The sequence below is a fragment of the Homalodisca vitripennis genome, chromosome 7 (assembly GCF_021130785.1).
Source record: "Homalodisca vitripennis isolate AUS2020 chromosome 7, UT_GWSS_2.1, whole genome shotgun sequence".
NCBI lineage: Eukaryota > Metazoa > Arthropoda > Insecta > Hemiptera > Cicadellidae > Homalodisca > Homalodisca vitripennis.
The window spans coordinates 137,484,323-137,493,966 of record NC_060213.1 but is presented as its reverse complement, the minus strand read 5'-3'; the positions used below and the strand labels follow the sequence as shown (position 1 = coordinate 137,493,966).

General features: G+C 39.3%; 1 protein-coding gene across 1 annotated transcript in view; it reads left to right on the top strand.

The window, feature by feature from the left end:
* LOC124366401 (elongation factor-like GTPase 1) overlaps window positions 1–9,644 on the top strand; it is a 271,013-nt gene that overhangs the window by 221,138 nt on the left and 40,231 nt on the right.

The window sequence follows — 9,644 nt, the reverse complement described above, 5'->3', positions numbered from 1 at the left end:
TTAAAAAATTATACTGGCTGAAATATTTCCAAAATTTTGTATCTGCATATCTACACCATATGGTATTTTAATTGTAATAAAAATTATGTAATTATTTATTTGTAGAGTCGCCTGATGATGAAACCTTTCGTTTCAGGCCACGTCCAAAAATATTTAGAAAAAATATTGTATTATTTATATTTAGTAGTATTTATAAGTTTTTTTCAATTGCTCCAAGAGTCTTCAGTATACAAGGTGTGTTAGTTTTTTTGTTTTGTTTTGTTTTGTTTCCAACAAAGTTAGCTTTACAGAATACCATGGATATTAACTGTAATGTACCTTTTATCTGTTAAGGCATGTTGTATGCTTGTATGCTGTCCTATGGATTTATTGAAAAATAGAGAACTTTGAATATATTTATAAAATTATTTTCAGGCTTGTTTGAATGATCTTTCACACAATAATTCAAACTACAGGGGGGGCATAGGGTAAAATATATTGATAAATTGGTTGTTAAAGTTGTAAAATATGTTATTAATTTTCTTTGAGTTAATTGCATCTGTTAAAATTGCATACACTAGTTTTCCATGTTTTAACTATACAAGGTGTGTTGCTGTTCGTTTTTTTTGTTTTGTATTGTTTCCAAATAAGTTAGCCTTACAGAAAACCATGGATGTATAAACGTTAAGTTACCTTTTATCTTTCATAGTATTCTCATGCTGTACTGTAGATTTTGTGAGAAATAGAGAACTTTGAATATACAAAATTATTTAATACCTTGCGTTGAAAATGAGCGTTTAAAGCATTTTACGACAGATTTAATTACTGTATATACAAAATGTTACCAATTATGACATTTTAGTAAAGGACATTTTTTAATTTTACCCTTCATTGAATTGCTTTGATAAATTTCGTGATGTTTTCTTGGACTTTAGTAGTGTTGTTCCTTTTGCATAAAAATTCAAGCTTTAGGGAAACTAAGGGTCACTTTAAAATTATAAAGTTTTGTTAGAAGGTCTTTTCTATGTAAATGCGGTATATAATATTCAAAGGTAAAACTGCTCAAACCCTTTTGGAAATAGCTCTTGCCCTTCCCGGAATCGAACCCGTGACCTCTCGGTTAGAGAGGCGCAGCCTTACCGTATTGAACGAATTTAGTTGTCTCTTGTCCTAGATAGTGACCCGAGTGCCGATTTTTATAGTGAAGGCGTTTTATTTTGTGTGTGTGTATATTTTACATTGCTATCAACATAAGTTGAAACGAAGAGAAAAGAGTATGAAAGAAAAGTCTTGATACGTGGGCAGTCTCCCGTAAGGCATGATCGCCCGGGGGGGGGCGGTGGGTAGATACCAAGAAAAGCGAAACTTGGGTGGAAGGAACAATGGTAACAATGCGCAAGTCTTAATGTGACTACGCATGACGTTCTTGTATGCCTTTCTTGTATAACCTTGGAACTAACAGGGTCATTTTGCCACAAGTGGCTAATCATTTTTGTATCCGTACTTTAAAAAGTTTGTAAAAAATAAATTTTTACTATAAATATATATTTCATCCATTAAGTTTTTCAGTAGAATGTAGAGATAATAATAGCATAGAACATGAAGCATAAACAATTTTAAAATATAAGTGGTGGGACTGCACCTGGTAAAGTATGATAATATAATAAATATTAGAATGTGAGATATACAATTTATTCGGGCACGAGAAAGGCTAAATGTGTTACTAAGGTTAAGTTATTTTTTTAATTACAAAAAAATTGTAAAATAATAACCAATTTTTATATTTGTAAAGTGTTAGGGTGTACCTAAATTTGTTACTATGGCTACGACCATTAAAAAAATTAGTAACACTACGTTTCGAGATCTGCAATCCGATCCTGAATCTGTCACTTTTCTCGAAAGACCCTCCTTGTGGTTTCCGTAAGCAGATAAGAAGCAATACCTGAGTCCGCAGTGAGCCAGACTGGTACTAAATACGTGGCTAATTATTTTGAAATCTACAAATTAATTATAAAGTAGATCAAATAAATATTACCATATAGGTTAAAATAGTGGAACATGATTTGTTGTTAAATGTTAAAAGCCTGGCTCCAGGGGTAGTGGAGTAGAAAAACTTTGAATTGGGTATAAGATTTTTTCCGATTTTGAGGAAGTTATAAAGCTTCAAAGCTGACTAGAATGAAAAGAGTCCTTAAGAGCGCAGAAAATCCGGAACATTTGTGAATTATTAAGTGGGTTTGGTATTAAAAATACTACAGAGAGTGTTGTACTGCCTGTGGGGAGAAATTAAAAAATAGTGGATGTTCTTCGGAATGCGGTTAGGTTAAGATTGCGTCTGTCGGAAATGAGATACAATTCTTGATCTCGCGATTTATGACTCTGACTCAGAGATGCTCAAAGCCGGTCATCGCGTGCCTCTGGGAAGTGACTCGTCAAAATAAAGGCCATCCTCGAGCAGATTGCGGGGCCCCGGGTAACAGCCCGTTACCATATTTACCGAATTGTTTCCCACAGACTCACCTGGACGCAGCTGGCAGTAGTCGAGTCCTGAGTCACCAGGACCGCGGATGGAAGGAATGGCCTCACAAATTAACAGTTTTACCCTCACTCGAGCACAATAAACTGGAATATTTAGTTGGCCGCGAATCGATCCTTCTGGGAAGCGATAAGATCGCCTGTGGGTGAGGGGTAGGAGGGGGGGGCGGTATTATCGAAATGTGAGGAATGCCTCGCCTGACCTATGACCTGACATTCCAGCCGCCTTGTTTCACGGGGAGCCCGCACGACGCGCTCGCCGTACGGCAACAGTCTCCATAACCTCAACTGCAGCCCGGGGCTAACAGTCTCCATAACCTCAACAGCAGCCCGGGGCTAACAGTCTCCATAACCTCAACAGCAGCTCCGGAGCTGACAGTCTCCATAACCTCAACAGCAGCCCCGGAGCTAACAGTCTCCATAAACTCAACAGCAGCCTCGGAGCTAACAGTTTACATAACCTCAACAGCAGCCCCGGAGCTAACAGTCTCCATAAACTCAACAGCAGCCCCGGAGCTAACAGTCTCCATAAACTCAACAGCAGCCCCGGAGCTAACAGTTTCCATAACCTCAACAGCAGCCCCGGAGCTAACAGTCTCCATAACCTCAGCAGCACCCCTGGAGCTAACAGTCTCCATAACCTCAGCAGCACCCCTGGAGCTAACAGTCTCCATAACCTCAGCAGCACCCCTGGAGCTAACAGTCTCCATAACCTCAACAGCAGCCCCGGAGGTGACCAGGTCAGAATTGTACCGTCTCACCAGGTTGGGGTGTTTGTTTGAAATACTGTCTTTAAGAATCAACGGAGACTCAATATATTTGAATATTCATTACTACGAGGATCACTTTGGAATTTTAGAGATACGTGAAACAGTTTTGTGCTAGACTTACCAAATGTTAGGCGAACTCAAAGAAATCCGCTCCAATGGAAATTCACTTTCCAGACTCGTTGATGCACCCGACCTCTCAATTTTTGGAATGGGGCAAAAATCTGTACGAATCTCATAAAGAAGTTCAGATTCTGAAGAAACGTGACAGCCGCGCAATTTGAAGAATAACCGAAAATCTCACATAGCGAAATCGGGTGGAAAAGGAAGGTGCTCCATCATATTCGTGCCATTTTTGGCCCAAAACTAAAAAATGTTGCATCTGTAAAGAGGCATTGTCGTGGTGCAAAACTAAACCCTTAATGTTCAAGTCATGAAGAACTTCGGACAAACATCGTTCAGTGTACCAACTTGTTGTGACAATCCTGTAGCCCTCACCAGCCTTAACCACTCCCGTAATCCTGAAGGAAATCAGGGCAGTACATTACTTTCTACACTGATCATAGTTTCTTGGCCATTGTGGAGGAAGGTTTGTCTTTTTAATCAGTTGGAAGGTCTACCAGTTGATTCTTGCTCTGTCAGGTTTCTGCTCAAGTGTATCAAGTTTTTGAGATACCCATCCATAACAAAAATTTCCTGAATTTTAAAATGTCTTTCAAGATTTACTTGCACTGCTGCGGGTTCAATTCCTAGGAAATCCTCGATCATTAAATAAGAGCAGTTTCTGTCCTCTGGGATCATAGCGCGCGCCTCAAAAAAGTTTCTTGAGTGACGGAGGATTGCGGACTTCCCGGACGTTCTTCATCTTGAATTGCGCTACAGCGCCTTCGAAATTCCGAATACAACCCTACAACTGTAGCACGGGGTGGTGCTTCAGAACAAAATGCAGTTTTTAGACGTTCTACCTGACTTCAAAATCGTATAAAATCATAGCCCGAAAATGTTCTCCTAAAAAGTCCATACCTTCACGAAATTGATCTTGAAGAGACACTTACCCTGATGAACCCAAGTTGCTGTCAGGTAGTGCTAGGCTTTCAGACAATGAGATAAGAATGATAAGATTTTTGCGGTATGCGCTTTCTACCTCTATCTCAAAGTTTTCAGAGTGACCCTCGTATTATGAACCCTTGGAGAGCACTGAAGTGTCTGTCTCAACAGCATGGGTGAAATATATTTTCTTTGGGTTCCCGAAAGGAACATCCAAATTTAGTAGCGAAATGCTCAGGCTCGTGTCAGCAATGTGCTGTAGAACAGGTGGTAGACGCGTAAAGCACCATTGAGATGGCACTGGAGTTTGACCTGTAGCACAGCCTTGGCACTGATGAAAGACACTAAAACGCTCGATGTGGTATTTAAAGAGGTTACGACTTACAAGTGACAAGTAGTGGCCGTTTGAAGCAATAAAGAATGTACTCGTATGTTAAACGTAGACCATTCGTTAAGGCCGGTTCTGTCTCAATAGTAATATATTGAGACCGTTCGTTACAGCGTCTTGTCGTGCATGGTCTTTTGGTGCGAAATCGGTCTTCTAAAGAATGTGGAGTTCTGGGCACATGTGGATCTCACCTAGTAGTATCTTAGCAGTATCAAACAATAATCATTAGCACTTCACTCCTGGAGAGATCCAAAGAAAGTCGTCGACGAAGCTCAAACGAAATATTTACATCGTTTCGACATCAGAGAGACCTATAAATAGGTGAAGTTGTAGTCTGATTGTCTCCTGAGATACACAATTCTGGAACTCTTCAGACGAACATGACTCCAGATTCCAGGAGTCAAGTCTGAGATGGTTTCAGACACCAGATGCTGCAATAAAAGAAAGGTGAACTGGAGCTAAACTCAAAATTAAATTGAATCAACCAATCCTACCATAGCTGCATTATGTATAGAATACTCATCAGCTGCCATATGCTCTTCAGTATGCTCTGTACAATTATTTGGATAGCCACAGGTGAATTTTGGGTCATCCATGTATTCCATATGTGATTCGGATGAATTCAGAGCAATGTAGGTACTATTGCTCTCACACCAACAGAAAGGAAGGAAACAGGATTTTTCCGGACGTTTGCCATCGTTCAGTGAAACAAGAAAACAGTAACACTACGTTTCGAGATCTGCAATCTGATCTCTTCTTCAGGTAAAGAACTAACCTAATACATAATTACAAACTAGGTTAAAATAAACAAATCTTACTAAAGCGTTTTCCACAAGCGCTGCCACAACGCTTTAGTAAGATTTGTTTATTTTAACCTAGTTTGTAATTATGTATTAGGTTAGTTCTTTACCTGAAGAAGAGATCAGATTGCAGATCTCGAAACGTAGTGTTACTGTTTTCTTGTTTCACTGAACGATGGCAAATGTCCGGAAAAATCCTGCTTCCTTCACAATCCTTCCATCGTCAAAAATAACTTTCAAACAAAGAACAGAAAGGAGTATTGAGTTTAGCTCCAGTTCACCTTCCTCTTACGTGCAGCATCTGAAATGTGATGTTGTTGCAGACTTGACTCCTGAAATCTGAAGTCATGTTCTTGTAAAGGGATCTAATAACTTGTTGTGGTTTGGGTGTCTCTGATGTCGAAACGATGCAGGGGATTTCGTTTTGAGCTTCTACGTTCTTCGTCGCCAACTGTTTTTTGACCCCTTCAGACGAACATGACTGCACGTAAGAGGAAGGTGAACTGGAGCTAAACTTAATATCTGTGTTATGTGTAGAATGAAGTACGCCATGCTTTGCTGAAGTTTCGTACAGTATTTCATCTCTATAGCTCAATTTGTTCTCTACACATCCTGCGGAAGGAAGGCAGAAAAAAAAATTGTTGTAGCGTTCTGAGTGAAAGGCTTCGCTAACGCTTAGCCAAATACTGTGTCCTCTCCAACTTCAATTTCGGTAATGTCTCTATTTGTCAATGTTGTTAACAATATAATATCATCGCAAGATTTCCAACTTGAAAGGTGTCAATGTTTATGTTCTGACCTGTTGTTGAACAATCACTAAATTCTTCTGTTGGCGTTCGTGGGCCATCAAAGGGTAGGGTTCATTCACTGGCTCCTTCTGCGACTCAGAGGAGGCTACCTTCTGGAGAACAGAGGAGGCTGGGGCATGCCGGGAGTTGGGAGCGAGCTGATGATAGATGGTGGCGGAAATGAGGCAAATTAAGGGCCGGAAGACGACTGGACTCAGGTTTGATCGGAATGTAGCCGCGTACACGCCACGCCGATAGAAGTTGCAGGCCGCCCCGGGCCGTCAGAGTCCGGGATTTGTCGGTGGATCGACACAAGGTGTACCGTGGTGTACGGTCTAATAATACAAGGGGGGATTACCCCGAAGATTGTACTCGAAAACAGTAACACCAATGACATAACTGTCGATCGATTGGTCAATAAGTTTTGGAAGTAATAGATCGACTCATCCAATAGTTATTGTTAGATTTAGTAATAATAAACAAATCTAACTTTAACAATCGGAACTTGTTTTATCTATATTGAAACCTCCTTTTCTGGTTTTTTTACATTTTCTTTAACCAGTTCTCTTTTCAAAATCAAAAAGTGATTCAAAATTTTCATTAAAACGACATTATTTATGTAGTTTTATTTGACGATTTCTTATTGTATCGGCATGACAAACTGAAGAGATATCTTTTAGTAGACACTATTTTCACTCTTTCTAGATAGAAACTCACATTTTGTCTTAATTTCAACGTTACACATTTTGCATAATTAATAATTGAACGAAAACACACAAAAAGGTAGTCTACCCATAAGTTTCTTGCTCACCGTAGGCCAGTAATTGTCAGACCTTTCAACAAACACCTCATCCCATCAAGGATCTCTTCAAATAAAAACAGCTGTTATCAAAAAGCTAAACAAACATAAAGAAAAATTCAAAGTACCGTATCTTGTTGGAATATGTGGAAGTTAAATATTGAAAGGTAAAAACTCTTTACTGTCCATTCGAAAGATGTACCCTAGTGTCCAAACTGACGGTACGCGAAGTAAAACATTCGAGGCGCCAAAATCAAATGACAACCCATTAAAGACGTCCTGCTATTGTAAAACGGTCTCGGACGTCTTCATTTACACGCGCGTTGAATTGTAAAGTGGGCTATTTGCAATGCTAAATAATGGTGAGACGTTCCACTTGCTTCTCATCATCCGGTTTTTAACCGACTTTACGTTGTAAATATTTTACACTAACTTTCGTGCCATTGAGTGACCAAAAACGTAAAATATCTTTTGTTTGAACACAGACAGTGTTTGGTGCGTAAAGTTGACGTCACCGAATATTCCAAGAAAACCCCAGATAAACGTAGTGCTCACAAATTCGAATAGTATAAACTGCATCATTGTAATCTAGAATAGGGAAGATTTTGTTGAATTATCTTATAGCGATAAGATACGAGAAGGTACAAGATAAGATAATAAAGCGAAGTTGCGTTAGCGATACAAGAGTTAAGATTGAAACAATCAGATTTCTTACTCCTCGATTGCAACAAAAAATCAACCACTTTGATTCGTGTGGGCCCATCTAGAAACGCACGAAGGGAATTCGGAAACACTGTATGTGCTAAGAAAGTTCAAGAATTTTCTTTTTAGGTATATTACATTTTCTTAGCGTTGGCCTTTCAGCCTAAGTCGAAACTGTTTACTTGTCAACACGTATTTCTGACCTCTTTGAAAAAATGGATATTAAAGACATGGGTCGGTATGTGTTTAGATTAGTAATGCGACCTGGAAATATTAGCGCTTCTATACATTCCCTTGGCTTCCATAATAGTTTTTGTTTGGTAAAGTAACGTGCAGAATGTTTTTGCGAGCAAAGTTTACCAATCGCTGCGATTACCCAATGATATGTAAATGGGCATTTTATACACATTCCGTGTCGACCCCTGTCTGGAAATTGTCAGTAGGTTGCAAAGGTTGTATAAGCCATCAGTCCGGTCACGTTACGGCATAGCCCGTTATGAGTGGGGCGAGAAGAAAATCTCTTGGTTGCGAAATTGTCTTACTGGTAACAGTGGAGGATATTGGAAAACGTATTCGGGAGAAGTTATGGCCAAGAGTCCTTCACGGTAGGAAGGACGGATTAGGGTTTGGGATCAATTACTGGGGTGGGTTTTGCTTCCTTTAGACCTCGACTCTTTGGATGTTTTTTTCAAATTTGCCAGTATCCTTCTTGGCCAGTTCCCATGGACTGCAAACCCTTGCGAGGAGTTGATAAGGTTGAAGAAGAGGGAAAATCGGTACAGTTCGAGATCGAAAGTACTGATGAAACTTTCCACGGTTGTAAATAGATTTTAAGATGTTCTTTCTTTAACGCAAATTCAAACTATGATAGGTTATAGACGGTGTGGCATCTGCCTCTCCAAACCAATGGCTTGTGGTGATAGCATCAAACGCGACCCCGCGACTTTGACAATGCTGAGTGGACTCTGACAGGGACGTGGTCAATACTGACGAGAGACCTGTAAGTTTGTCATGATCTTAAAACAGACGAGACTTGTGTGTCATTGACATTCGGGTGTCAGACAGAGTGTCTGTGTTTAGTATTCTGCGAACGTTGCCACAGATATCGAGATAGAAGGTCATTAAGTCTGTCTTTGTCTCAAAATTACAATAGCTAAGAACATCGTCTGGTTCTACACGGTGACTAGACTAAACTTTTGGAGCTCTCAAAGTGCTGAGTTCTTGGCTACTTTAGGCTTAAAATCTTGGGTGCTTACGTTAAGGAACTACCAAGAGTCTCCAACGTTCGTTTACAAATTTATGAGCTCTGCGATTTTCTCGTTGCCATCATATTTACCCATAAAACCAATATATAAATGGTCTGTAATGCTCAGCCAAATCCCATGGATTTACGTTTCGTTCAATTCTTCAAGTCTATAATTCAGATTGTTATCAAGATAACGTGCGGACAGATAGAGACAGATAAAAAAAACTTAAGATAGAATTTTCAGTCTTTAAAGATAGGCTTCGCTAACGCTCAGCTAACAAGAAGACCGTCGACGTCCCAGATTTGCAGAAGTTTATTGGATTCAAATAGTCCGTGTGTGAGAGTCGGAGGAATTGAAATTTTCCAATGTTTTGGTTTCTTATGAATCATTAATCATTCCTTCACTCTCAGTCTAAGGGATATTTAAAATTCTGTTTAGTTATTATTGTCGTGTTGTTTACAAAAATATATTTGCTGCAAATCATTAATAAAATGATGATACGTGGTATGGGTTAAACAAAAGTAATCAATTAAATACAAGCAGTGAAATGATGACATTATAAATTAAACAAACCGCTTTGATACTGATTCTA